Below are 27,868 nucleotides of genomic sequence, written 5' to 3' on the forward strand. Positions count from 1 at the left end.
GAGCAAACCACACACAAGTCAGAGTTATCATAAAGTCCATCTTTAATTATATGAGCTCCATCACAACCCTGTGACTCTCAGATCAATTCAGTGTCTATAAATGAATTCTCTGAGAGTCCCTTACACATTGCAACTGAGATCCTTTATAGCAAAGACACACATAGCCAGACAGCATTGGGCATAATTTATCGTTCAGCTTTGTCTCCTAAACTATGTTCTTTTCTCAAACTCAGAGCCATAAAACAAATCCTCATATCAACAGGCATATATCACATCCACCCTATCTTGACAAGATCACAGAGACTCATTGACTGGCACACAGACATTGTGGAGCCAAGAGATCCACGCTTGACCTCTCCCCTCTCTGCGGCCCAAGTAACTTAGTCCTGACAGAGAACAGATAACTGCATCCCCGGCCACAGTATTATACAAAAATAAACATTCTGATGAGAAGTAACTTACAAACATATGATGAATATAAAACATCTTACCTATGTTACCAACTAATTCTGATTATTCCCCAACAACAGACACAGCATTAATTCATTTTTTTAAGAGCTCCGTCGGGTGGGTTAAAACATTGCTTTTAGGTGGATCATTCTTCCCAGTCTTCTCCTTCTATCAATGCTTACATTGTTGGCGTTAATCTTTAGTGAGTGAAAGGAAGTGAAACAGAAGCATTTGAAATAGATTATACAGTAGTTTCATTCATATTTTATATTCTGCCTTATGGATAGATAAGTTGAGTTCAAAGTTATTGTTACACTACCACTCTTAAGAACACATAGAGGTATGAATTATCCATTGCATGAGTTTCTTTCATTTTCCACAGATGTCAAAAGTACAAATGCCTCTTTAATGGCTAAAGTGAAATATTCCAGCATTAATATTCCTCAAACACATATTAAAAGGCCATGTATTGGTTTAGAAGAAAACAACACACTATCCTTATTCAGAACATCTGCTAAATCTATTCTGACATAGACACTGGAAGCATTTTCCAGGTCAAAGTCCTGCTCCAAATATTTGGAAAAGACCGTCTGGAGAGTTGACCACAGTTTGTTGGACCAATTTGACCACTGTTAATAGAATATTTACAACATTCTGATAAATATTGCACCACAAAAACATAGGGAAAGCACATACGTTGAATTCTATTTCTAATGGCAAATGTTGTTCAAAGTTCTATTGTAATAGACATAATATTGATAATCATACATGATTTTGATATCAAAGGACTCTATCAATGGGCCGGGTGGCTAGTTTCAAAAACGTCGAGACAGAACGTTCATGAAGTCTGGAGCCTAGACAATAAATGTAAACGTTGTCAGTGGCAACGAAAGGTATCACTTCCGAGTGAAAGGTTGTTAAATTATTTCAAGATGGCTGCCCCCTCGCAGATGGCAACCTCTGAGCTGTACTGCTGGGAAGGCGATTGGGATTTACCGTCTGTCAACAATGAGTGTTTAATTGTATTGGTAAGATATCAATTATGATGTAATTCCAGCAATAACAACACTGCAAGACAGCACAGCTTGGCTGCCATCATATTCAGTTGCAAGCTAATGTCAATGTTCATGACGTTGGCTTGGACATCACGTCTCTCACTGACATGGCTATCTATTAACATTAGCTGTCTAGCTATTTGTAATAAACATTTCACCGTAACTACCGGTAACGATTAGTATTTTTGCATGATAGTTATCGTTATATGGGCCGTTACCATGTAATTGCATTGCAAGGGGAACATTGTTACATTAGCATCTACGGCTGGCTGATTTATACCCCTTTCAGACACTGTTAACCTTTCAGACAATTTAAAAATGGTCGCTATCGACCCGTTACTGTAGCGACGTCCTATTAGTTAACTTAGCTAGCTAACAGCAGCTAACTAGCAAGAACGGCAGCATGCACTGGCAATTTGCAAATACATCTCACAAGAATGTAGAGTATTGAATGTACTTAGCTAACCTCAATCAATGCAAACAAGAAGGTTTAGTTAAACAGCTGTAAGTACAGTAAACCTTCACTCTACCTGCCTTTGTGTGTTTCTCAGTGAAGGCTACTCAGAGGAGGAAGGGGAGGACCATCCTACTCTGTGAATTTCAGAAACACTATGGTGTAGCCGGAGGACACCTAGTTTCCATCTTCCTCTGGGTACATTGACTTAAATTTAAACCTTAGAGGCTCATGGTTCTCACCCACTTTCATAGACTTACACAGTAATTATAATGACTTCCAGAGGACGTTCTCCAACCTATCAAACCTCTTGCAGCATGAACTGACATGTTGTCTATCCGATCAAAGGATCAGAGAATGAATCTAGTACCGTAAGCATAATCTACAGCTAGCTAGCACTGCAGTGTATAACATTTGGTGAGTAGTTGACTCAGAGAGAAAGAGAATAGTTTTACAGTTTAAAAAAAGTATTTCTTCAAAATAGAAGGAGAAACAGCAGAATGAGCAAGAGAGAGGGGGAGCGAGCTATATTTTTAGTAGTTTACCTTTCACTTACTTAGCTAGCTAGCTAATGCAGCTAATTTAGCCTACTCAACAACCTGACTCAAACAGAGAGGAATGCTATTTTAATGTTAGCTAGCTAGCTAAGGCTATCCTAGTCAAGATAAGCTTTTGGTTTTATTAATTTATTGCCACAGAGCCAGTCGGTGTAACTGCTAAACTGCTTGCTGTTCACAGGACTGTGTGATTGTACACATGGATTGGATTGTGGGTTTGCTAGCGTGTTAGTTCTAGTAGCTATGTTGACTATGACGTTAATTGATATGGTGACAACGATGTAGGCTGTGTAGGGGTTAGCGTTAGCGATTATGGTATGACGGTTTGGTTTGTAGAGTTTTTTTGTTTTGTTTGTTGCCTGGTCACAGACCGATGTTGTGTTGTGCATTGAAGTCCACAAGTGAAGGGAAAAGGAGAGAGGAGGAGACCATGTAGATGCGAGAAGGATTTATTCAGTGAGCAAAGTGATGATGCTGTATGGCGCTGTTATGAAAGTGAACTGTGTGTGCGGGTGATCAGGGCTGTATTCATTCTAGAGGTCGACCGATTATGATTTTTCAATACCGATACCGATTATTGGAGGACCAAAAAAAGCCGATACCGATTAATCGGACGATTTAAAATAAAAAATAAAAAAAATATAAAAAAAATGTTTTGAAAAAATGTGTATTTATTTGTAATAAGGACAATTACAACAATACTGAATTTACACTTATTTTAACACATCAATAAAATCAATTTAGCCTAAAATAATAATGAAACATGTTCAATTTGGTTTAAATAATGCAACAACAAAGTGTTGGAGAAGAAAGTAAAAGTGCAATATTGTGCCATGTAAGAAAGCTAACTTTTAAGTTCATTGCTCAGAACATGAGAACATGAAAGCTGGTGGTTCCTTTTAACATGAGTCTTCAATATTCCCAGGTAAGAAGTTATAGGTTGTAGTTATTATGGGAATTATAGGACTATTTCTCTCTCTACCATTTGTATTTCATATACCTTTGACTATTGGATGTTCTTATAGGCACTTTAGTATTGCCAGCCTAATTTCGGGAGTTGATAGGCTTGAAGTCATAAACAGTGCTGCGCTGCAAGCATTGCTAAGAGCTGCTGTTTGAATGAATGCTTACGAGCATGCTGCTGCCTACCACCGCTCAGTCAGACTGCTCTATCAAATATCAAATCCCATACTTAATTATAACATAATAAACACACAGAAATATGAGCCTTTGGTCATTAATATGGTCAAATCCACAAACTATCATTTCGAAAACAAAATGTTTATTCTTTCAGTGAAATACGGAACCATTCCATATTTATAAGTCTAAATATTACTATTACATTGCACAACCTTCAATGTTATGTCATAATTATGTAAAAATCTGGTAAATGAATTCCGGTCTTTGTTAGTAATCAATGGCCTTTCAACAGTTTGCAACGAGCCAGGCGGCCCAAACGGCTGCATATACCCTGACTCTGCTTGCACTGAACGCAAGGGAAGTGACACAATTTCCCGAGTTAATATTGCCTGCTAACATGAATTTCTTTTAACTACATATGTAGGTTTTAAAAAATATACTTGTGTATTGATTTTAAGAAAGGCATTGATGTTTATGGTTCGGTACATTGTTGCAACGATGGTGCTTATTTCACGAATGCGCTTTTGATAAGTCATCACCCGTTTGGCGAAGTTGAAGTATGCTGTGATTCGATGATAAATTAACATGCATCGCATTGATTATACGCTGAACAAGCTAGTTAACCTAGTAATATCATCAACAATGTGTAGTTAGTTAGTGATTATGTGAAGATTGATTGTTTTTTTTATAAGATAAGTTTAATGCTTGCTAGCAACTTACCTTGGCTCCTTGCAGCCACAAGGTCCTTTTGATGCTGCACTTGCGTAACAGGTGGTCAGCCTGCCACGCAGTCTCCTCGTGGAGTGCAATGTAATCGGCCATAATCGGCGTCCAAAAAGGCAGATTACCGATTGTTATGAAAACTTGAAATCGGCCCTAATTAATCGGCCAGACCTTTAATCATAATTCAACATAGGAATGCAGCATAGCCTAACACACGATTAACCACACAGACCATGCAGGTGTTTGGCTACCCTCCCAAAGTTATAGCTCTGAAGTTGACAAATGAAGAGGAACTAATGAAGGAATCTGTGCAGTGTGCAATCTTGGAAGACATCTGGTGCGAAGATAAGGCTATTCTTAAGGCTATTGTCTGGTGCCCTTTGTCTTACATGCACCTCTCTATACACAGCTTTTATGGGATATGGCTTTATTAGCTAACTCCAAGCCTCTCGCTACACTGCAGCAGAGGCAACTGGCTTTAGGTCCCCCCTCAGTTTCTTACAGGAAATTCCTGGTATGTTCATCATGGTACCCTTGTATTCAAAACCCAAAGATTGTGTTGTACGTATCTGACTGGAAGCAGTATTTTTGATTTAGCTGAACATTCTTCCAATGTAAAACCTCTAATAATGTTCCATTTGGTTTGCTCTTAATACAAGGCCACCCAAAAAATCTATTGTATTACAGTAAACCACAACATTTCCATTGTGCATGTTCAGTTAAATGACTGATGTGTTCACAAGCCACATATGACAGCTTATAATACCTTGCAGGCTTGACTAAACCAGACTTGAGCATCATAAGCTACCTTTCCCCCCTGGAAAATTTTTAGACATTAAACTTTTTTTATTAACATGTATATTTTGGACCCACATCTTACTGGAGGGAACAAGATGTTAAATGTGGGTCTGGAAAGTGACTTTCCTCCCCTGATACTTTTTTTTGTGGTTGGAAAATGCACATCTTGCTTGCTTTTAGTTTGTCTCAGTGTCGTCTCTAAAACCACAAATTGGCTATTGAACTGCAGCCATGTTAGTGACACATCAAACTCTTGGATGAACTCTTGTCTGGAAATGAGCAATTTCATTCAGAGTTTTCCAGGATGCCCCCCGGGTTTTCACTGCAACTGGGTAAATTTGTGTCTGATGATGTGTCACATTCACAGACCTCATTATTTCCATGCAGTTAACTGGCAAAATGTCACTGCATTTAGGCTAGAGGTCTGTACATTCAACCTATTAGGTAATTGCAAAAGTGAATTAGAGAACCCTCCAGATTTTTCTTTAAAAAATCTAAATTTTTGAGTTACTTAAAAATTACAGCATTAGCATATCTACTTGATGGTTACTTGCTGGATTAGCCTATGTTTATAGCATATGTTATTGCCAATGGCTAGTCTAATTATCATTTTAAGCATAGTTAATTGGAAAATCATGTAAGAGATTGATGTTTAGTTAGTAACAGACTGATGCTGAGACTCAGATTTGTTCACTTTAAAATGTAGGTCAAACCAAAACAATGATTTCAAAGTTTAACAAACCGTACAACTCTATGCACAGGGACTACTTTTAACAATGCAAAAACACATTTACTTGAAAAACAGTGCAGATGCAGAGTTTGGCATACATATTAAAGTGAAAAAACTAATTCAGTAGTAGCCTACCATGTCTTTCTACTACAGGCAAGTGGCATTCATACATATCTAGAAGAGGAGTCTCTCTTTACATTCCTCAGATGAGAAGTGTGTTGCTCTGTTTTATTAAGCAATGATGGAAAAAATGATTGCAAGTGCAGTGTAGGCTAGCACTCAATTACCTGCACCTGTTTGTAGTCTCTCATGCAGAGTAGAGGACGGTGGGGTCCGAATACTTATGTAAATAAGGTAATTCTGTTTTTTGCAATTTTAAATACATTTGTAAACATTTCTAAAAACCTTTTTTCACTTTGTTATTATGGGGTATTGTGTTTAGATTGTTGAGGAAATGTTTCTATTTAATCCACTTTAGAGTAAGGCTGTAACGTAACAATGTGGAAGAAGTGAAGGGGTCTGAATACTTTCTCGAATGCACTATATAGTATATACACTGAGTGTACAAAACATTAAAAACACCTTCCTAATATTGAGTTTCAGCCCCTTTGCCCTCAGAACAGTCTCAATTCGTCGGGGCATGGACTACAAGGTGTCGAAAGCGTTCCACAGGGATGCTGGCACATATTGACTCCAATGCTTCCCACAGTTGTCAAGTTGGCTGAATGTCCTTTAGGTTGGGGACCATTCTCGATACACTTTGGAAACTGTTGTGTGAAAAAGCCAGCAGTGTTGCAGTTCATGACACTCAAACCGGTGTGCCTGGCACCTACTACCATACCCTGTTCAAAGGCACTTCAATATTTTGTCTTGCCCATTCACCCTCTGAATGGCACACATACACAATCCATGTCTCAAGGCTTAAAAATCATTATTTCACTGATCTCCTCCCATTCACTGATTTTTAAATTGGATTTAACAGGTGACATCAATAAGGGGATCATAGCTTTCACCTGGATTCACCTGGTCAGTCTGTTATGGAAAGAGCAGGTGTTCCTTGTGTTTTATGTGTGTGTGTGTGTGTGTGTGTGTGTGTGTGTTATGGTATGCAGTATGCACAATAATTCACCTAGGCTACATATCTGTATAGGCCTACCAATATATTATTTATGTCTGTTAGACCTGTAGGGAAGATATGAATATATGAATGTTTTATTTTCAGTCCAGCTAGTCTTCGGTTTACGACCGAAGGAGGTATTTCCTAATAAAGTCATAGCCATGATGTCAGGTTTTGATGTGTTTAATGACATTTTTTTCCAACCAGTTGGGTAACCTTGGCCAACAGCGGACAACTTCTCTCCATTCCTCCCTCCTAACTTTCACTGGCTATTCCATTATTGAAGATCTAGTTCTGCCTTCTTGAGTTTTTCTTTCAATCTGAAGTGAGATCTGTCCTTCACAGTGGATCACCAGACCCAATGTTGATACTATTTCTGTACATTGTACACTCTAAATAAGCTATGGTTGTGTACTGTACTTGACTTCTTACAAATGTCTACTTGTGATTGTGATATGATCAGTTTGTCATTGTTGTGGGCAGACCCTATATTACATGATTATATGTCTTCTGAGGTAAAATGTATTGAATGACTGTATCTAAATGATTTTAATGTGTTATCGGTTTTGATGATTGTAGGATATATTAAAGCAATAAGGCCATTCTCAATGCCCTGGGGCCAGCTGAAAGTGGGGTTTGTAAGTACTTGCGGACACTGTGGAAGGAATTACCTCTTCTTTTCCATGAAATGACGTCTCGTCACGCCTGTCTGCAAGCGTAGTCAGGTCGATCTGTTCAACTTTGCCAAACCACATATATAGGAATTAGAGGTCGGCCGATTAATCGGAATGGCCGATTAATTAGGGCTGATTTCAAGTTTCCATAACAATCGGAAATCGGTATTTTTGGACACTGATTTAAATTCTTATAAAAAACAATCAATCATAATCACTAGTTAACTACACACGGTTGATGATATTACTAGTTTATCTAGCGTGTCCTGCGTTGCATATAATCAATGCGGTGCGCATTCGCAAAAAAAAAGAATAAACGCTTTGTTTTTTCGAATTGATAGTTTCCGGATTCGACCATATTAATGACCGAAAGCTCATGTGTGTTAAAGTGTTATAATTAAGTCTATGATTTGATAGAGCAGTCTGACTGAGCGATGGTAGGCACCAGCAGGCTCATAAGCATTCATTCAAACAGCACTTTCGTGCGTTTGGCCAGCAGCTCTTCAATTGCGCTGTTTATGACTTCAAGCCTATCAACTCCCTTGATTAGGCTGGTGTAACCGATGTGAAATGGCTAGCTAGTTAGCAGGGTGCGCGCTAATAGTGTTTAAAACTTCACTGTGTCACAACTTCCACCGGGTTGGCTCTCCTGCCTGTTCGGGCGGTGCTCAAGGTCGTCGTCCTACTAGCCACTACCGATCCCTTTTTCATTTGTCTGTTGGTTTTGTCTTATTAGTTTCACCTGTGTGTATTTTAGTTTAATTAGCGTCCTTATATTTAGTAGGTTGTCCCGCCCTTGTTTTGTGCGGGATTGTTTTGTATTCCTGTTATTTGGTGGGGTTCATGTGTTTTATTCTCCGGACTATTTTGGCCCTGCTTTGGATTATTCACCCTGATGGTGTTGGGTTGACCGTCGTTTTTGTGCGCTGGAGAATAAACTGTCTAATCACTGAAACCTGCTCTCTGCGCCTGATTCCACCCACCTTGGTAAATCGTGACAGAATCCCGCACCAACAATGGAATCAGCAGGAGCAGCCGCGTCTCCTCTCCCATCGATGGAAGAGAGCGTCCTCCATCACACCAGCGTGCTTCACCGGATTGGTTCTGCCATGGACCAAATGATGGAGAGGATGGATCGATGGGAGAGGAGTGGCCTTCCCATCTCATCTCCAGTACCCCCTTCTTCAGCACCTCCTGTTCCTGCGACCACATCTGGCTCCGGGGCTCTTCAGCTGACGCTCCCACGGGAGTATGACAGAACGGCGGCTGGGTGCCAGGGTTTCCTTCTTCAACTGGAACTATACCTGGCTACCGTGCGTCCTGCTCCCTCCGGAGAGGAGAGCGTGAGCGCCTCGTCTCCTGCTTGACTGGGCGAGCCCTCGAGTGGGCCAACGCAGTGTGGAATGGTCCGGACTCAGCGAGGGATAATTACCCAGAGTTCACCCGCCGATTCCGAGCTGTGTTTGACCATCCACCAGAGGGTCGGGCGGCGGGTGAACGGCTGTTCCACCTGCGTCAGGACACGAGGAGCATACAGGACTTTGCTCTGGAGTTCAGGACCTTGGCCGCAGGAGCAGGGTGGAATGACAGGGCCTTGATCGATCATTTCAGATGCAGTCTCAGGGAGGACGTCCGCAGGGAGCTGGCATGTCGGGACACCACATTCACACTGGATGAACTCATTGACTTGGCTATCCGTCTCGACAACCTGCTGGCTGCCCACGGGCGTTCCGATTAGGCCCTATCGTTTCCACTTCCCAGCCCTCCTGCCCCTATCCCTATGGAATTAGGAGGGGCGGCTTCGAGGGGGACCGGAGGAGGAGTGTCCTCCTGCACCAGTTGTGGTCGACGAGGGCACACGTCCGACCGGTGCTGGAGGAATGGGAGGGCAGGCGGAGCACTGCTCGATCACCCCAGGTGAGTAAGCACCCAGACTCACCCAGAGCTTCCTGTCGGTCATGTGTATGTGTTGACTTCTTTCCCTGGGTTTTATCCTCTCTACAGCATAAGGCGCTAGTCGATTCAGGCGCAGCTGGGAATTTCATGGATCGTGGGCTTGCGTTAAGGCTAGGGATTCCCTGGTGTCGTTAGACCCTACCTTTCCCCGTGCACTCCTTAGATAGCCGACTATTAGGGTCAGGAGTAATTAGGGAGGCTACGGTGCCGCTGGACATGGTAACGCAGGGGGATCATAAGGAGCAGATTAGTCTGTTCCTTATAGATTCACCTGCGTTTCCAGTGGTGTTGAGGGTTCCCTGGTTAGCTCAACACAACCCGGTGATTTCCTGGCGACAGGGGGCTCTTAAGGGGTGGTCAGAGGAGTGTTCAGGTAGGTGCATAGGAGTTGCCGTTGGTGCGACTACGGTGGAGAGTCCAGACCAAGTTTCCACCGTGCGCATTCCCCTCTGAATATGCCGATTTGGCTATCGCCTTCAGTAAAAAGAGGCGACCCATTACCACCCCCATCGTCGAGAGGACTGCGCGATAAACCTTCTGGAGAACGCTGCACTTCCTAGGAGTCACATGTATCCATTGTCCCAGGAGGAGACGGTAGCGATGGAGACATATGTTGCTGAATCGCTGGGACAGGGGGACATTCGGCCCTCCGCATCACCCGTCTCATCAAGCTTCTTTTTTTGTGAAAAAGAAGGATGGAGGTCTGCATCCGTGCATTGATTATAGAGGTCTAAATTCCAGCACAGTGGGGTTTAGTTACCCACTACCTCTCATCGCTACGGCGGTGGAATCATTTCACGGGGCGCGCTTCTTCACAAAACTGGACCTGAGGAGCGCGTATAATCTGGTGCGTATCCGGGGGAGGAGATGAGTGGAAAACCGCATTTAGTACTACATCTGGTCATGAGTACCGCGTCATGCCATACGGGTTGAAGAATGCTCCAGCCGTCTTCCAATCCTTCGTAGATGAGATTCTCCGAGACCTGATCGGGCAGGGAGTGGTAGTGTACATCGATGACATCTTGATCTATTCTGCCACAAGCGCGGCACATGTGTCTCTGGTGCGTAAGGTTCTTGGGCGACTGCTGGAGCATGACCTGTATTGCAAGGCGGAGAAATGTGTGTTTTTCAAACAGTCCGTTTTCCTTCCTGGGGTATCGTATTTCCACCTCCGGGGTGGTGATGGAGGATGACCGCGTTACAGCCGTGGGTAATTGGCCATCAAAGGTATATGAAATACAAATCGTATAGAGAGAAATAGTCCTATAATAACTACAACCTAAAACGTCTTACCTGGGAATATTGAAGACTCATGTTAAAAGGAACCACCTGCTTTCATATGTTCTCATGTTCTGAGCAAGGAACTTAAACGTTAGCTTTCTTACATGGCACATATTGCACTTTTACTTTCTTCTCCAACACTTTGTTTTTGCATTATTTAAACCAAATTGAACATGTTTCATTATTTGAGGCTACATTGATTTAATTGATGTGTTATATTAAGTTAAAATAAGTGTTCATTCAGTATTGTTGCAATTGTCATTATTACAAATACATTTAAAAAATCGGTCGATCAATCGGTATCGGCTTTTTTTGGTCCTCCAATAATCGGTATCGGCGTTGAAAATTCATAATCGGTCAACCTCTAATAGGAATGTAATTTTATGTATAGCTATCAGCCATACACAATCAAATGTTGCTGTGTATTTGCCTTGTCAATCTACAGTGCAATGTGTCTTTAGGCTACTTTGTATCAAGCCTGCTGCAATACAACAATTGCTTTGAGATCCATTGAAAGGCATATTAATGCAGTCACTTACTGTTTGCTTATTTCATTCTGGAATATGATTTTTCCTTGTGAGTGCAGGACGACACAGTAAGCAGAACTGCAGGACCATTCCATGAATGGTGACCTGGGCCCAGATTGACAACTTTCTTAAGAGGAAATTTCTTCTTAACTGCCATTTTTTCCCATAACTCTAGATTTATGAAGAAAGTCAAGCAAAGTTGCTATTCCTAAAAAAAATGTAATTGTAAATGTTCTTGCTCTATTTCTTATGTTTCTCCTTAACTCCTCAAAAAGTTAAGAATAAATTAGATTCTTGAAAATAAAGTTATTGGATTTGTTCTTAATTCCAACATAGCTAAACCCTTGTCCTAAACTCTGGGCAGTGAGAGAATAAGCTCATGAAAGCAATTGAACATGTTTAATTCACTCACAAACTTCATCTGAAAGTTTCTGTATGGATTATTTTAAACCCAACAACATGTTTTAGAACAGTAATCTCAGTACGAATTATGCTAACATGATTGCCATTGCTGGATAGATAGCTAGCTAAATTAGTTGCCTTGCAACAAACATTTTAAGATTCAGAAGATATTTGAGAAATTTGTAAGAAAATCATAAGATATTGTTGAGGAATTGCACTTACAAACTATCTTATGAACTTGTTTTTTTTCTTAAAAGCTTAAGTTCTTGTGTAAGAAGTGTTTTATGAATCTTGGCATTGGTCTTAGTTTGAGAATGTAGGCTATGTTTAGACACCTAATCTGTTTCTATTAGGCCTATTGAAGTTTCTCCTTCACAAGCCTTTTTACTCTGGTATTTTACTGCGTTCCTTCTACTTTTCAATCTCCTTACAGGTTATTTATCTCTTCAGGAACAGTTTGTTACATCACAACTGGCAAAGCTACCCGCCACTCCCCTTCCCTTGCGTAATCACACTGCATGCTCCAGGACTCTTTCAGGCAGGGCAGGCTCCACATCCTTTCTTCCATAATCTCCATCCGAACAGTCCACAGCAAGAAATGTCCCTCCCATTGATAAAAATAAGTATTGTGTAATCTACAGTTGAAGTTGGAAGTTTACATACACCTTAACCAAATACATTTAAACTCAGTTTTTCATAATCCCTGACATTAAATTCTAGTAAATATTCCCTGTCTTGGATCAGTTAGGAACACCACTTTATTTTAAGAATGTGAAATGTCAGAATAATAGTAGAGCAAATTATTTATGTCAGCTTTTATTTCTTTCATCACATTCCCAGAGGGTCAGGAGTTTACATACACTCAATTAGTATTTGGTAGCATTGCCTTTAAATTGTTCAACTTGGGTCAAATGTTTTGGGTAGCTTCCCACAATAAGTTGGGTGAATTTTGGCCCATTCCTCCTGACAGAGCTGATGTAACCGAGTCAGGTAAATCAGCCTCTTTGCTTGCACACAATTTTTCAGTTCTGCCCACACATTTTCTATAGGATTCAGGTCAGGGCTTTGTGATGGCCACTCCAATACCTTGACTTTGTTGTCCTTAAGCCATTTTTCCACAACTATGGAAGTATGCTTGGGGTCATTGTCCATTTGGAAGACCCATTTGCGATCAAGTTTTAACTTCCTGACTGATGTCTTGAGATATTGCTTCAATATAGCCACATCATTTTCCTACCTCATGATGCCATCTATTTTGTGAAGTGCACCAGTCCCTCCTGCAGAAAGCACCCCCACAACATGATGCTGACACTCCCGTGCTTCATGGTTGGGATGGTGTTCTTTGGCTTGCAAGCCTCCCCTCTTTTCCTCTAAATATAACAATGGTCATTATGACCAAACAGTTCTATTTTTGTTTCGTCAGAACAGAGGACATTTCTCCAAAAAGTACGAACTTTGTCCCCATGTGCAGTTGCAAACGGTAGTCTGGATTTTTTTATGGCTGTATTGGAGCAGTGGCTTCTTCCTTGCTGAGCGGCCTTTCAGGTTATGTTGATATAGGACTCGTTTTACTGTGGATATAGATACTTTGGTACCTGTTTCCTCCAGCATCTTCACATGGTCCTTTGCTGCTATTCTGGGATTGATTTGCACTTTTCGGACCAAAGTACGTTTATCTCTAGCAGACCGAACACGTCTCCTTCCTAAGTGGTATGACGGCTGCGTGGTCCCATGGTGTTTATACTTGCTTACTATTGTTTGTACAGATGAACGTGGTACCTTCAAGCATTTGGAAATTGCTCCCAAGGATGAACCAGACTTGTGGAGGTCAACAATTTTGTTATCTGAGGTCTACATCCACAGGTACAGCCATCACTAACATTGAGTGGCTGTTGCCAACATACTGACTCAACTCTAGCCACTTTAATAATGGAATAATTGATGTAACCAATTTATCACTAGCCACTTAATATAATGCTTGCCCTACCCTACATTACTCATCTCATATGTATATATTGTACTCTATACCATCTACTGCATTTTGCCATCTTGATGTAATTAAATGTATCACTAGCCACCTTAATATAATGTTTTCATACCCTACATTACTCATCTCATATGTATATACTGTACTCTATACCATCTACTGCATCTTGCCTATGCCGTTCGGCGATCACTCATTCATATGTTTTAAATGTACATATTCTTATTCATTCCTTTACACTTGTGTGTATAAGGTAGTTGTGAAATTGTTAGATATTACTGCATGGTCAGAACTAGAAGCACAAGCATTTCGCTACACTCGCATTAACATCTGCTAACCATGTGTATGTGACAAATACATTTGATTTCATTTTAAATGAAATTATGTCAATTAGCCTATCAGAAGCTTCTAAAGCCATGGCATAATTTTCTGGATTTTTCCAAGCTGTTTAAAGGCACAGTCAACTTAGTGTATGTAAACTTCTGACCCACTGGAATTGTGATACAGTGAAATAATCTGTAAACTATTGTTGGAAAATTTACTTGTGTCATGCACAAAGTAGATGTCCTAACCGACTTGCCAAAACTATAGTTTGTTAACAAGAAATTTGTGGAATGGTTGAAAAACAAGTTTTAATGACTCCAACCTAAATGTATGTAAACTTCCGACTTCAACTGTACATTGTTACATCTACCGGTGTTTATGTGCATCCACACAGATTAGGGAAGGTTTTTACAAATAATTAATTATTTTAATTAATTATAATTAATTGCAACTGCGCAACTGTTTTTTTCCTATCCTTTTCAGAAGGCTCAATGTCTCATTCCTAGTGTCAACCTTTAAATTCATCCTTTTTGTTGTTCCGGGTGTTTTTGTCTTTGGGGTTCCTGAGTGGCGCAGCGGTCTAAGGCACTGCATTTGTAGTATAGGCTTCACTACAGACCCTGGTTTTATTCCAGGCTGTATCACAACCGGCTGAGATTGGGAGTTCCATAGGGCGGGCGCACAATTGGCCAAGCCTCGTCCGGGTTAGGGTTTGGCCGGGGTAGGCCAGACTTTGCTGTGGTGCTAAAGGTTATCGAGTATAGCCTGGTGTCTGTGGTGTCTAGTCTTAGGCAGCCTATCCCACAGTCCTGTTTAGATGCTTGCTGTTTGTTTTTACACACTGTCTATTGGGTCCTAAGGGTCTGCCTTAATTGAGGTGTTCATTCCTCCCTACCCCTCCCTATATGTTAGTGGAATTATGTTGAGCCCAGCTCGGATGCTTCCTGGGTTTTTTGGCCTGTTTAAAAAACAAAATGTGTACACAAGGCTGTGGAAACTAAGGTATGTCTGGCTCAACATGTTTTAGCTCAGCGTTAATCTGTTAATCATCTCCCTTTACTTCAGGCTTATGCAAAGTTTGCAGGCGCACCCCTCAAACTTCACAAGATCGGCAACCCCTGGAGAAGTCCCACTGGTAAGATGTCTTGTCTTTCGTTTTTAGATCCTTTAATTTTTTTGTTGTCTCGTCTCGAGAAACATGGCTGCATTAATTCACTTCAGAACTAGGCATATTCTCCTATAATCAAAGGGAACACAGGGAGACTAATACATGGAATGGAAGACCAGGGAGAATGCCTGCCCTGAAGACCAGGGAGAATGGGAGTCTCTCTCGGCCCAGTGACATCATCATCCACCTCAGGAAACAGGTGACCGAGAGACCGCCTGCTCATGTACAGTACAGCACAGTCCTCTGCTTTGTCTGAAATTGTTGCTCCGTACTCTGTTCCACACTTTCTTAAAGTGAATTATGGCCCCTGAATTCAAAACTACTGATGGATTCTCGTCACATTTCCTATGACCCGATTTCCCATTGAGAAAAGCAATGTCTCCTATGATCTTTCCTCCCATCCCTCAAGCTCAATTAAATATACACTTTAGCTAATGCCCAGATGGAACCCATTATCCAAGATAATAACTGCCCCCTGACTGTGGTAGGTGGGTTGTGAGCTACTGCAGTAGGGATGTTGGAAACCACAATGCCAAGCAGATTGATAAGTGCTGTGGTGATGTCAATGTGAGCGAACGGGGGAAAGCCTGGTGAGATCATCCCAAAGGATTAGACAGTAAAGGGGTAAGGATAGTGGGGTTTCCAGACAAACCTCCCAAAGTCAGTCAAAAACAGCTTATTTTACCCTCCAGAGTGAGTGAGGGAGGGAGAGAACCTCTCTTAGATTTCCAATCAGGTTGAGTTCTTCTTGATCCCAGCATGCACCATTTTAGACTGACTGCCCTGCAGTCATGAGGTTAGTTGGAAAACACTTGACCCAGAACACCTAGACTGCCAGGAGTCCCATAAAGACCTTCACTTAGAGGTAGCTTTTTAGTTTTTTGAATGGGTTTGTGGAGAATATAGAAAGTGCTAATGGTGTAATCGGGCCAAGGCGGCTCATGGTATTGTTCCAGAAGGGCTTTAAAAACTATTTTGAATACCTGACGACAGCGAGACTGGTTGAAAATGTTGTGGTCCGTGAATCCTGTCGTGATGTTTGTGAAAGGTGATGAATCTCCTGAAGTGTGTTGTGATATGATCCTATCTTTCAGAAATACAATGCCGACTTCGACCTGTCTGCCAAAGAGGAAGCAGACACTCTGGCCTTCATCTCACTCCTGGAGGAAAAACTGATGCCAGCTCTGGTGAGGATCACTGTTACTCAAAGAGAACAAGAGTGATAGGGAGGGGGCTGAAGGGAATGAGAGAGAGCGTGTGTATGTGGAGAGAATGAGTGAAGGAGGTTGTAGAAGACATTTCTGCAAGAATGAGATGACGTGGTAAATGTCACTAGTTGTGCACTAGTGACTGGGTTGTGCCACATCACTCCGATTATGGCAAAAAGTTGTTAGAATTTGCTTAATTTATTTTATTTTGTCAGATAACTCTCTGTCTCGCGAGACAAATTGTAGGTAATTATACCTGGTGCTTTATTGTGTCCTATAAAGAAATACCTCAAACCGTGTCAACATGGAACAACCTGTGGCTTCCTGCAGCACTTTGAAGTGGGATAAACAGCCACTGTGCTCTCAATGCCAAAATGTGTAGCTCAACTGCTGTATTTTGTGTCTGTTTGAAATAATCTGAAGATCCGAAGGATTCTAATTCATAGTAGCTACTATGTCATTACCTCTAGCTTGTGGAAGCCCGTTTGCATCTCTTTCACACTTTTGTGCTTCTCTCTCTTTCTGGTCTAGGTCTATACTCGGTGGATTGACCCTAAGAACTATGTGGAGGTGACTCGGCGCTGGCATGCAACACATGCCCCATTCCCCCTGAACTTCTTCCTGCCCGGCAGCATTCAGCGCCAGCAGCTTGAGAGGCTGAGGCTGGTCAGGGGAGATGAAGAGTTGAAGGAGGTGAGTGGAGGGGGAGATGGGTGTACCTACCCTACATCTTCCAAGGCAACTGTTGTTTTAATAGTCTTTCTAATCTTTCCAAATAAAATGTTATGGTGCCCTTTGCAACCAGTCTAGTATGGGGGGGGCATACTGTATTGGTACCATTTCATTTCTAATGTTTATACAGAATTCTTAATGTAAAAAATAACATTGGGATGATTTAAACAAAAAATTGGTATGAAGGAAAACCTTATCTACATATATTGTTGAGGAAGCATCACTCTGTGAAAATGTCACCTGATACCAAAATATGCGGTTGGCACTCATGCAGTCATGCATCAAGGAAGGAATCCATGCTGAAACGCCTGTGCACAGTAAAAAGCAATAAACAATTTTCTAAATGAAAAAATAGGTTAAAGAGTATTTCCTGAATGCCAACCACATGTTTTGGTTTTGAGTTCTTGTCCAGTTCGGTCTTGTACAACACACATTGAAATATACCACTGCCATTAGCAAGTTAGACTACTACTTTTCATTAAAAACACCTAAAAGGGGCCATAAAATTCCAGTTGTGTGAATTTGGATAGGTTATCCCCCCCAAAAAAAGAATGATGTGGGGGTGTTGCGCTGTGATTAAACCATGTGCTGAGAGAGGTGTGAACATTGGACTTGCCTCCGTAGCTGAGCTGACGCATGCTTCAGACATCATTGCTCCCTGTGATGATGTAATGGTTTATAGGGTTGCCATGGGAACTCGACTTGTTTCAAAAAGCGCTGGTCCAGGGCAAAGCCTTACCTAAATACACGGCTCTGGTCCAGGGTACCTTTTTTCAGTCTTGTAATGGTTAAAGACCTCCCCCCAAAAAAAAAAACACCATTCTGCACTAACTGTAATTTTGATTCAGACATTTGGAACAACACAAATAAATAATCATAACATTTAAAACTATATAAATATAATATACAAAAATATGACTCATAATTATCAAAAAGTGCCTGGACACAGCCCTTAGCTGTGGTATATTGGCCATATATCACAAACCCCCGAGGTGCCAATACTTCCGGCGCCGACAGAGATGGCCGCCTCGCTTTGCGTTCCTAGGAAACTATGCAGTTTTTTTTTTTACGTGTTATTTCTTACATTAGTACCCCAGGTCATCTTAGGTTTCATTACATACAGTCGAGAAGAACTACTGTATATAAGATCAGCGTCAACTCACCATCAGTACGACCAAGAATATGTTTTTCGCGACGCGGATCCTGTGTTCTGCCTTACAAACAGGACAACGGAATGGATCGCATGCAGCGACCCAAAAAAACTACTCCGAAAAAGAGGAAAACGAGGCGGTCTTCTGGTCAGACTACGGAGACGGGCACATCGTGCCCCACTTCCTAGCATTCTTCTTGCCAATGTCCAGTCTTTTGACAACAAGGTTGATGAAATCCGAGCAAGGGTAGCATTCCAGAGGGACATCAGAGACTGTAACGTTCTGAGCTTCACGGAAACATGGCTCACTGGAGAGACGCTATCCGAAGCGGTGCAGCCAACGGGTTTCTCCACGCATCGCGCCGACAGAAACAAACACCTTTCTGGTAAGAAGAGGGGTGGGGGTGTATGCCTTATGGCTAACGAGGCATGGTGCGATGAAAGAAACATACAGGAACTCAAATCCTTCTCAAATCCACGACTCCATTTTGCTGATACCTGCCTACAGACAAAAACTAAAAAATGAAGCTCCCACGCTGAGGTCTGTCCAACGCTGGTCCGACCAAGCTGACTCCACACTCCAAGACTGCTTCCATCACGTGGACTGGGACATGTTTCGTATTGCGTCAGATAACAACATTGACGAATACGCTGATTCGGTGTGCGAGTTCATTAGAACGTGCGTTGAAGTTGTCGTTCCCATAGCAACGATTAAAACATTCCCTAACCAGAAACCGTGGATTGATGGCAGCATTCGCGTGAAACTGAAAGCGCGAACCACTGCTTTCAATCAGGGCAAGGTGTCTGGTAACATGACTGAATACAAACAGTGCAGCTATTCCCTCCGTAAGGCTATCAAACAAGCTAAGCGTCAGTACAGAGACAAAGTAGAATCTCAATTCAATGGCTCAGACACAAGAGGCATGTGGCAGGGTCTACAGTCAATCACGGACTACAGGAAGAAATCCAGTCCAGTCACCGACCAGGATGTCTTGCTCCCAGGCAGACTAAATAACTTTTTTGCCCGCTTTGAGGACAATACAGTGCCACTGACACGGCCTGCAATGGAGCATGAGGTCTCTCCTTCACTGCAGCCGAGGTGAGTAAAACATTTAAACGTGTTAACCCTCGCAAGGCTGCAGGCCCAGACGGCATCCCCAGTCGTGCCCTCAGAGCATGCGCAGACCAGCTGGCTGGTGTGTTTACGGACATATTCAATCAATCCCTATACCAGTCTGCTGTTCCCACATGCTTCAAGAGGGCCACCATTGTTCCTGTTCCCAAGAAAGCTAAGGTAACTGAGCTAAACGACTACCGCCCCGTAGCACTCACTTCCGTCATCATGAAGTGCTTTGAGAGACTAGTCAAGGACCATATCACCTCCACCCTACCTGACACCCTAGACCCACTTCAATTTGCTTACCGCCCAAATAGGTCCACAGACGATGCAATCTCAACCACACTGCACACTGCCCTAACCCATCTGGACAAGAGGAATACCTATGTGAGAATGCTGTTCATCGACTACAGCTCGGCATTCAACACCATAGTACCCTCCAAGCTCGTCATCAAGCTCGAGACCCTGGGTCTCGACCCCGCCCTGTGCAACTGGGTACTGGACTTCCTGACGGGCCGCCCCCAGGTGGTGAGGGTAGGTAACAACATCTCCTCCCCGCTGATCCTCAACACTGGGGCCCCACAAGGGTGCGTTCTGAGCCTTCTCCTGTACTCCCTGTTCACCCACAACTGCGTGGCCACGCACGCCTCCAACTCAATCATCAAGTTTGCGGACGACACAACAGTGGTAGGCTTGATTACCAACAACGACGAGATGGCCTACAGGGAGGAGGTGAGGGCCCTCGGAGTGTGGTGTCAGGAAAATAACCTCACACTCAACATCAACAAAACTAAGGAGATGATTGTGGACTTCAGGAAACAGCAGAGGGAACACCCCCTATCCACATCGATGGAACAGTAGTGGAGAGAGTAGCAAGTTTTAAGTTCCTCGGCATACACATCACAGACAAACTGAATTGGTCCACTCACACAGACAGCATCGTGAAGAAGGCACGTGAAGAAGGCGCAGCAGCGCCTCTTCAACCTCAGGAGGCTGAAGAAATTCGGCTTGTCACCAAAAGCACTCACAAACTTCTACAGATGCACAATCGAGAGCATCCTGGCGGGCTGTATCACCGCCTGGTACGGCAACTGCTACGCCCTCAACCGTAAAGGCTCTCCAGAGGGTAGTGAGGTCTGCACAACGCATCACCGGGGGCAAACTACCTTCCCTCCAGGACACCTACACCACCCGATGTTACAGGAAGGCCATAAAGATCATCAAGGACATCAACCACCCGAGCCACTGCCTGTTCACCCCGCTATCATCCAGAAGGCGAGGTCAGTACAGGTGCATCAAAGCTGGGACTGAGAGACTGAAAAACAGCTTCTATCTCAAGGCCATCTGACTGTTAAACAGCCACCGCTGACATTGAGTGGCTGCTGCCAACACACTGACCCTGACTCAATTCCAGCCACTTTAATAATGGGAATTGATGGGAAATGATGTAAATATATCACTAGCCACTTTAAACAATGCTACCTTATATAATGTTACTTACCCTACATTTTTCATCTCATATGCATACGTATATACTGTACTCTATATCATCGACTGCATCCTTATGTAATACATGTATCACTAGCCACTTTAACTATGCCACTTTGTTTACATACTCATCTCATATGTATACACTGTACTCGATACCATCTACTGTATCTTGCCTATGCTGCTCTGTACCATCACTCATTCATATATCCTTATGTACATATTCTTTATCCCCTTACACTGTGTATAAGACAGTAGTTTAGGAATTGTTAGTTAGATTACTTGTTGGTTATTACTGCATTGTCGGAACTAGAAGCACAAGCATTTCGCTACACTCGCATTAACATCTGCTAACCATGTGTATGTGACAAATAAAATTAGATTTGATTTGCCTTATTGCTATTATAAACTGGTTACCAATGTAAATAGAGCAGTAAAAATAAATGTTTTGTCATACCCATGGTATGCGGTCTGATATACCACAGTTGTCAGCCAATCGGTATTCAGGACTTGAACCACCCAGTTTATAATAAGGACTATATCATGATTCAAAATAATTTGAGAATTTGGCCTGATGTCGGTTTGTCAACACCTTTCTCTCTCCAGCTGTACTGCGATGCTATGGAGTGTATGAACCTTCTCTCGCAGAGGCTGGGCTCAAACAAGTTCTTCTTCGGAGACTCGTAAGTCCACACAGAGAGGTTCTACCTCAATACATTAAACTGGGAATTTAGCACTTCAACTTAATTCACTTGCATGGCATCCATATGCATCTCTAACTACATGACACTGTTCCCTCCAGACCTTCATCTTTGGACGCTTTTGTCTTTGGCTACTTGGTGCCCATCCTGAAGATGAAACTGCCCAATGGAAGACTCCAATAGCACCTCAAGTCACTGGACAACCTGAGCCACTTCTGCGCCAACATCCTGGCGCTCTACTTCCCCAGTGAGGGACGAGGTGTGGGACCACATAACATACTGTACATGCAGTATATTGTCTTCAATGATATCTATTATATAACTTGCTATTGTTGTTTAACTTTTGAATTCCATGTCTCACACTTTTTCTTGTTTATCTTTTGTGCAGAAGGTTTTAGTCGCAAGGTGTCCTCCCAGCCTGAAGGGGGTGACGCTGATAACAAGCCTGGTAAGAGGCGCAAGCAACTGCTGTCGGTCCTGGTGGCCCTGGACACCATGTTGAGCTACGACCTCCTCACCGGCATTGTGGCTATTCAACACGTCAAGCAGGAGGCATTAGACCACCGTTCCCCAGGTCTCACGTCACTCTCCTCCAACGAGGAGGAGGATGAGGAGGTCAGAGGTTGAGGAGGAGGAGACGGCTGCAATTCAAAACTGATCTCCTGTGTCTATTCCTAATTCTTCGTTGACGCTCCCTCAGAAGTCTGGAATGACTGGAAAGGTGTTACCAATATGGCAATAGCTCCAGTTAGCCTTTTAGACTTGGTGGAAGGTTTACTCTACTGCTGATGCCTCAACAATCCCTTCAGATCCTGGAGGAGGAGTCAATACAAAGAAATGTATAATGTATGCTACAGTGAAGACTGTGCTGGCCCTATTCCTGCATTGCAGCAAAGTCAATAAAATAAACAGGGAAGTTCAATAAATCACTTCAATGTTCTGCTCGCTGTGTAAAGGCTTTAGGATGATAGGCTACTGTTGATCTCCAGCCATACATTATTGTCTAATTCAGAGTTGCAAGAAGCTCTTTGACTTTTTAAAGCAAGCCTTTACACAGCGAGCAGATGTATTGGAACATTGAAGTGATTTATTGATTTATTGAACTTCCCTGTTTGATAATAAATAATTTATGGTATGTAAATTTGTAATGCAATTGTTAATAGAGTTAACCTTAGTCAGAGCACTGGTTTGAGGGCTGAACTAATGTTACACACAGGTTGCCATAAACATTTCTTGCCTAAACTTTTTTTTTTTACCCATTTTTCTTCCCAATTTCGTAGTGTCCAATTGTTGTAGTAGCTACTATCTTGTCTCATCACTACAACTCCCGTACGGGCTCGGGAAAGACGAAGGTTGAAAGTCATGCGTCCTCCGATACACAACACAACCAAGCTGCACTGCTTCTTAACACAGCGCGCATCCAACCCGGAAGCCAGCCGCACCAATGTGTCGGAGGAAACACCGTGTACCTGCCAACTGAAGTCAGTTTTGACGCCAAACTGCAGTCAGGTCACCCTGGTGAGGATGACAAGCATGCAGATAGATGAGCTTCCCTTAGACGGTTTCTGCCAAATTCTCTAAAAGGACATTGGAGGAGGCTTATGGTAGAGAAATTAACATTAAATTCTCTGGCAAAAATTATGGTGGACATTCCTGCAGTCATCATGCCAATTGCACGCTCCTTCAAAACTTGAGACATTTGTGGAAATGTGAGGTGACAAAACTGCACATTTTAGTGGCCTTTTATTGCCCCAGCACAAGGTGCACATGTGTCATGATCATGCTGTTAAATCAGCCTCTTGATATGCCACACCTGTCAGGCAGATGGATTATCTTGACAAAGGAGAAATGCTCACTAGCAAGGATGTAAATACATTTGTGCACAAATACGCTTTTTCTGTGTATGGAACATTTCTGGGATCTGTTCGAATCTCATCACGGACAATTTTAGCAACTTTTCAACTACTTACTACTTTTTAGCTACTTTGTAACTACTTAGCATATTTGTTAACCCTTCCCCTAACCAACATCTGCTGTTGACGCCAGCGGCAAGGAGTCCCGTATTGGCTCATGTTGACGCAGGGTTTTGTTTTGTTTAGCGTGTGCGTGCGTGGCGTGGCATGCGCGTCTCTTTCCGCATCGGAATATTTGAGATCCACCCGTTTCTTCCCCCTTACGCGTTTTGGAACAATCACAGAGCTCCACCCCGATTAAAAGAAACTCCCTCTGCTTTCAATGAAATCTCTAGGGGCTGAGTTTAATGACCTTGAAAAATGATCTGGAAAATAATTATTGTTTTAAGAGCGGGGAAAAAACGCAACACTGCATGTGCGCAATTTGCAACAATGAACAGAGGTCAGAAATTCGTCTGGATTTAGTTTGGTAAATAGTGCTATAACGGTGAGTCATAACATATTCATCTCGACCAGGATAAGACTCAATACATTCACTCATATTTTCCTCTCAGGAAAACCCATATGAAAAACCAGACACTGGAATCCCAAACAATACATAGTACAGGCTTGTTGGAAAGGTGTCAATCCAGAAATGTGGCAACAATGAGTGGGTCTATATTTTGCATAGGCCTTTCCAGTTGTCGTCATGGTCCAATAAAGAAAATGTATGAGAAATATATTTTCTCCATCACATGCTGTTAAACCCAAGTTGCCCCGGCAACTCATAAGTAATCAAACAAAAACATTTCACAAGCTGAGGGATAGGAAAAGGAGGAGGGCTGGAGACTTGAGGAGAGAAGTTTTATGCATGTAGAAGATTTACTCATGTAGCCTTTTCATGAGAAAGTGAAATGGCCATTTTACAAAGATTCAAAATATTTGTTGAATGTCGTCATTTCTGTAGCCTTCTGTTAACACTGATGTTAAAAAAGATATGTGTGCTTTGTAATGACATGCTCTCGAGTGCACATTTATACTGGGGAAAAAATAGAAATGCAACAATTTCAAAGATTTGACAGAGTTACAGTTCATATAAACAAATCAGTCAATTTAAATAAATTGATTAGGCCCTAATCTATGGATTTCACATGACTGGGAATACAGATATGCATCTGTTGGTCACAGATACCAAAAAAACAGGTGGGAGTGTGGATCAGAAAACCAGCCAGTATCTGGCATGACCACCATTTGCCTCATGCATCACGACACATCTCCTTCACATTGATCAGGCTGTTGATTGTGGCCTGTGGAATGTTATCCCAGTTGCTGGATATTGGCTGGAACTTGAACAAGCTGTCCGTAGCTTATGCCTGCTTATACCATAACCCCACCAACATCATGGGGCACTCTGTTCACAACATTGACTCTGTTCACAACGTCAGCAAACCGCTCACCAACATAAAGCCATACACGTGGTCTGCGGTTGTGAGGCCAGTTGGAAGTACTGCCAAATTCTCTAAAATGACATTGGAGGTGGCTTATGGTAGAGAAATTAACATTCAGTTATCTGGCAACAGCTCTGGTGGACATTCCTGTAGTCATCATTCCAATTGCACGATCCCTCAATTTGTGGCATTGTGTTGTGAGACAAAACGGCACCTTTTATTGTCCCCCAGCACAAGGTACACCTGTGTAATGATCCTGCTGTTTAATCAGCTTCTTGATATGCCACACCTGTCAAGTGAATGGATTATCTTGGCAAAGGAGAAATGCTCACTAACAGGGATGTAAGCAAATGTGCTCAAAACATCTGAGAGAAAGACACTTTTTTGTGTGCATGGTACATTCATGGGGTCTTTTATTTCAGCTCATGAAACATGGGAACAACACTTGCCATGTCATGTTTATATTTTTGTTCAGTTTAGTTGCAAAGGTTTTGTGCTACTTTCAATAACAACATGAATTTATTTAACTGCTATTTCAATTATTAACCATGTTCGCATCCACCATTTTTCTGCAAGTTGTTATACTATAAAAAAATCATAACAGCTGTGATGGAAACAGGAAGTTTCAGTACTTCTTCATTAGACATGGTGGGATTTTTTTGTGTCTAAAATTAATAATACGAGAAATTGTGGTGGAAACGCATTTTTTGGGCAAATATTGATTTAATAACAATTATTTTGAAGTAAACTTGGAGTCACCCTTTGATATGGTGTGTGGTCCTCCCACTAAGGACTTGCAAAACCATGCAGTTTATTAGGTAGGCTACAGATGAAATAAATTATGATGATCTTCACAGGGTGCTGAAAGTGTGTCTTTATACTCCTTTTCAAGAAATGTTAAGTGTCTTATTCTGGTGACATGATGATCAAAGCTTGACTGCCGTTAGAGAAACAAAAATATTCTCGCTGTTATCCATAATAATCTCATCATGTATTTGTATTTATATTTATTATGGATCCCCTTGGCAGCAGCTACTCTTCCTGGGGTCCAGCAAAATTAAGGCAGTTATATAATTTTAAAAACATTACAATACATTTGCAGATTTCACAACACACTGTATGCCGTCAGGTCCCTACTCCGCCACTACTACATAACTTTCAATATAAAATCTATGTCTACGTGTGTGTCTATTGCGTATGTTATTGTGTGTGTATATGCATGTGTCTCTGCCTATGTTTGTGTTGCTTCACAGTCCCCCTGGTTCCATAAGGTGTATTTTATTTATTTTCTTGTATCAAATTTTACTGATGGATCAGTTACTTGATGTGGAATAGAGTTCCATGTAGTCATGGCTCGATGTAGTACTGTGCACCTCCCAAAGTCTGTTCTGGACTTGGGGACTGTGACGACACATCATGTGGCATGTCTTGTGGGGTATGCATGGGTGTCCAAGCTGTGCACCAGTTGTTGAAACATATCAATACTTCTCACAAATACAAGTAGTGATGAAGTCAATCTCTCCTCCACATTCAGCCAGGATAGATTGACATGCATATGATTAATGTTAGCTCTCTGTATACATCCTAGGGCCAGCCGTGCTGCCCTGTTCTAGGAAAATTGCAATTTGCTCAAGTCCCTTTTTGTGGCACCTGACCACTCGACTGAACAGTAGTTCAGGTGTGAGAAAACTAGGGCCTGTAGTACCTGCCTTGTTGATAGTGCTGTTAAGAAGGTAGCGCAGAGCTTTATTATGGACAGACTTCTCCCCATCTTAGCTATTGTTGTATCAATATGTTTTGACCATGACTGTTTTACAATCCAGTGTTACTCCAAGCAGTTTAGTCACCTAAACTTGCTGAATTTCCACACTATTTATTACAAGATTTAGTTGAGATTTAGGGTTTAGTGAATTATTTGTCCCAACTACAGTGCTTTTAGTTTAAGAAATATTTAGGACTAACTTATTCCTTGCCACCCAGTCTGAAGCTAGCTGCAGCTCTTTGTTAAGTGTTGCAGTCATTTCAGTTGCTGTAGTAGCTGACGTGTATAGAGTTGAGTCATCTGCATACATAGACACACTGGCTTTTCTCAAAGCCACTGGCATGTCATTAGTAAAGATGGTAAAAAGTAAGGGGCCTAGACAGCTGCCCTGGGGAAATCCTGATTCTACCTGGATTATGTTGGAGAGGAGTCCATTAAAGAACACCCTCTGTGTTCTGTTAGACGGGTAACTCTTTATCCACAATATAACAAGGAGTGTAAAGCAGTAACACATACGTTTTTCCAGTAGCCTAATCCCAAAAGCCGCACTGAAGTCTAACAAAACAGCCCCCACAATCTTTTGATCATCAGTTTCTCTCAGCCAAGTCATTTGTGCAAGTGTTGTGCTTGTTGAATGTCCTTCCCTATAAGCATGCTGAAAGTCTGTTGTCAATTTGTTTACTGTAAAATAACATTGTATCTGGTCAAACACGATTTTTACCAAAAGTTTCCAAAGGGTTGGTAACAGGTTGATCGGTTGGCTATTTGAGCCAGTAAAGGGTGCTTTACTATTTTTAGGTAGCAGAATGCCTTTTGCTTCCCTACAGGAATGAGGGGGCACACACTTTCTAGTAGGCTTAAATTGAAAATATGGCAAATAGGAGTGGCAATATCATCCGCTATTATCCTCAGTAATTTTCCGTCCAAGTTGTCAGACCCCGGTGGTTTGTCATTGTTGATAAACAAAAATAATTTAATCACCTCTTCCACAATTTCTTTACGGAATTCAAAATTACAATGCTTGTCTTTC

At 42.0% G+C, this 27,868-nt stretch overlaps 1 pseudogene; it reads left to right on the plus strand.

Annotated features, from left to right (window-relative positions):
* The first annotated feature begins 1,372 nt into the window (after positions 1 to 1,372).
* LOC135520340 (metaxin-1-like) lies at positions 1,373 to 25,935 on the plus strand (annotated as a pseudogene).
* The last annotated feature ends 1,933 nt before the right edge of the window (positions 25,936 to 27,868 follow it).

The sequence above is a fragment of the Oncorhynchus masou genome, chromosome 29 (assembly GCF_036934945.1).
Source record: "Oncorhynchus masou masou isolate Uvic2021 chromosome 29, UVic_Omas_1.1, whole genome shotgun sequence".
Taxonomy (NCBI): Eukaryota; Metazoa; Chordata; class Actinopteri; order Salmoniformes; family Salmonidae; genus Oncorhynchus; species Oncorhynchus masou.